This window comes from Nycticebus coucang, chromosome X, assembly GCF_027406575.1.
Source record: "Nycticebus coucang isolate mNycCou1 chromosome X, mNycCou1.pri, whole genome shotgun sequence".
NCBI lineage: Eukaryota > Metazoa > Chordata > Mammalia > Primates > Lorisidae > Nycticebus > Nycticebus coucang.
This window is the reverse complement of record NC_069804.1, coordinates 123,519,115-123,522,138: the sequence shown is the minus strand read 5'-3', so window position 1 is coordinate 123,522,138 and position 3,024 is coordinate 123,519,115. Positions and strand designations below refer to the sequence as shown.

The window sequence follows — 3,024 nt, the reverse complement described above, 5'->3', positions numbered from 1 at the left end:
GGCCATCTAAAGCAAACCCAAAGCCAATATCGTATTGAATGGAATTAAATTGAAATCATTTCGACTTAGATCAGGGACCAGGCAAGGTTGCACATTGTCTCCATTGCTCTTTAACATTGTAATGGAAGTTTTAGCCATTGCAATTAGGGAAGAAAAGGGGATCTAGGGTATCCACATAGGGTCAGAAGAGATCAAACTTTCACTCTTCGCAGATGATATGATTGTATATCTGGAAAACACTAGGGATTCTACTACAATACTTTTATTTTTATTATGTTTTTTTGGTTTTCTTTTTTTTTATTTTATTAAATCATAGCTGTGTACATTACTATGATCATGGGTCACCATACACTTAGTTCATAGACTGTTTGACACATTTTAATCACACTAGTTAACATAGCTTTCCTGGCATTGTCTTAGTTATTTTGCTAAGACATTTACATTCCACATTTACTAAGTTTCACATATACCCTTGTAAGAAGCACCGCAGGTGTAGTTCTATCAATCCCCCTCCGTCTACCCACCTCCCCCCTCCCTTCCCACCCTTTCCTCCTTCCCCCTATTTTCAGGTTGCATCTGGGTTATAGCTTTCATGTGAAGGTCCTAAATTAGTTTCATAGTAGGGGTGAGTACATTGGATACTTTTTTTTTTTTTTGAGATATAAAGTGGCTTTTACTGAGTAAAGGGAAAAGGGAACTCAGCTGCATGATATGAAGTTCCAGTTTGTTAAAATGTCAAACACCCTTCCCATCCACATGACAAGAGCCTCATTACCCCACAGGGGACCCGCAGAAAGGAGCAGGTTCCCGCAGTCACACACATGATCAGCTCCTGGGGAGTTCCCAGAGGCGAGGGCAGAAGGCATGACAGTCCCCACAGAACCACTTTACGAATAAGCTCTTTTTCAGTCTTACAACACAACTTTAAGAGATCTGAGCAGAAAATAGGGCAAAGGGCCGTGAAGCAGTGCTGTGCGCACGTGGAATGTCCTGGTCTATGGAATCATGGAGGGTAATACAAACAGTCTGGTTAAGCATTGTATGAAGAGGAGGACACGTTGCCGCCATGGCCTGTCCTGTTAGTGTGGATAAACTGTCCCGGGTTGGTTAAGAGTTTGTAGGTATGAGCTCCAAAGTAATCCCGCTGAGCCTGGATGAGGTTGGCCGGTAGCATCTCATGTCTGTACCCGTCATAGAAGGAGAGGGCAGTGGTGAAGCAGGGCATGGGGATGCCTGCCTGGACACCAGTGCTGACCACCCGCTGCCAGGAGGCCTGGCAGTTTTCAACAGCTGACTTAAAGAAGTTGTCAAATAGTAGGTTCTGAAGTTCTGGGTTTCGATCAAATGCATCCTTTATCTTTCCCAGGAATACACTTCTGATGATGCAGCCCCCTCTCCACATCAGGGCGATGCCACCATAATTGAGGGTCCAGCCAAATTCAGTGGCTGCCTGTCTTAGCAGCATAAAGCCCTGGGCATAGATGATCTTGGAAGCGTAGAGGGCCTTTCGAATGTCCTCCAGGAATGATTTATTGTCACCTTCAAACTGGACCTTTTGGGGACCCATTAGTTTTTTGCTTGCTTGAATTCTTTCATCCTTCAGAGACGATAAGCATCGAGCAAAGACGGCTTCTCAGATGAGGGTGACAGGGACGCCGTATTCCAGGGCAGAGATAGCCGTCCACTTCCCAGTGCCCTTCTGCCCAGCACTGTCCCTGATCTTTGGCAGCAGGTACTTGCCATCATTATCTCGGAACTTGAGAATATTGGCTGTGATTTCAATCAGAAATGAGTCTAGCTCTGTCTTATTCCACTCTTCAAAGGCCTGCGCCATCTGGCCTTGCTCCATGCCCAGGATATCTCTCATCAAGTGGTAAGCCTCACAGATGAGCTGCATGTCGCCATATTCTACTCCGTTGTGCACCATCTTCACAAAGTGTCCTGCTCCCTCTTCTCCCACCCAGTCACAGCAGGGTTCTCCAGTGCCTACTTTCGCAGCAATGCCCTGGAAGATTGTCTTGATGTGGGGCCAAGCTTCTTTGTTTCCTCCTGGCATGAGTGATGGGCCATACCGGGCCCCATCTTCTCCACCACTAACTCCACTCCCCACAAATAAGATCCCCTTGGCCTTGAGGTCTCGACAACGTCTTGTGGTATCCCTATATTCAGAATTTCCTCCATCAATGATGATGTCACCAGTGTCCAACAATGGTACCAGTTTTTCAATGAAATCATCAACAGCTTGACCAGCCTTCACAAGAAGGATAATCCTCCGGGGCTTCTTTAGCTTGGAGACCATCTCCTTCAAGGACTGAGCACCAACCACTTTGGTTCCCTTTGCCTCGTTGGCCAAGAAATCATCAACTTTGGAGACTGTCCTGTTAAAGGCACAGACCACATAGCCATGGTCATTCATGTTCAATATTAAGTTCTAGCCCATGACAGCCAGTCCAATCAGTGCGATGTCAGTTTGGGCCATGGCGGCAGCAGCGGGCAGTGCAGAAACGAGGTGAAGTGCCGGGAGCTCACAGTTCGCGGGCGAGTGAGGCCCACTGGATACTTTTTCTTCCATTCTTGAGACATGTTACTAAGAAGAATATGTTGCAGCTCCATCCATCTAAATATGAAAGAGGTAAAGTCTCCATCTTTCTTTAAGGCTGCATAGTATTCCATGGTGTACATATACCACAATTTATTAATCCATTCGTGGATCAATGTGCATTTGGGCTTTTTCTATGACTTAGCAATTGGAAGTGATCAAGGAATATAGCAATTTCTCAGGCTACAAAATCAACACCCATGAATCTGTAGCCTTTATATATACCAACAATAACTAAGCTGAAAAAACAGTCAAGGACTCTATTCCTTTCACAGTAGTGCCAAAGAAGATGAAATATTTGGGAGTATACCTAACAAAGGACGTGAAAGATCTCTATAAACAGAACTATGAAACTTTAAGAAAAGATAGCTGAAGATGTTAACAAATGGAAAAACATACCATGCTCATGACTGGGAAGAATCAAC

General features: G+C 44.9%; 1 pseudogene across 1 annotated transcript; it reads right to left on the bottom strand.

Annotated features, from left to right (window-relative positions):
• Window positions 1–641: 641 nt before the first annotated feature.
• Window positions 642–2,529, bottom strand: LOC128578526 (6-phosphogluconate dehydrogenase, decarboxylating-like; annotated as a pseudogene). The gene has a single exon (XR_008377729.1). The product of XR_008377729.1 is annotated as a 6-phosphogluconate dehydrogenase, decarboxylating-like (transcript).
• Between the last annotated feature and the right edge of the window lie 495 nt (window positions 2,530–3,024).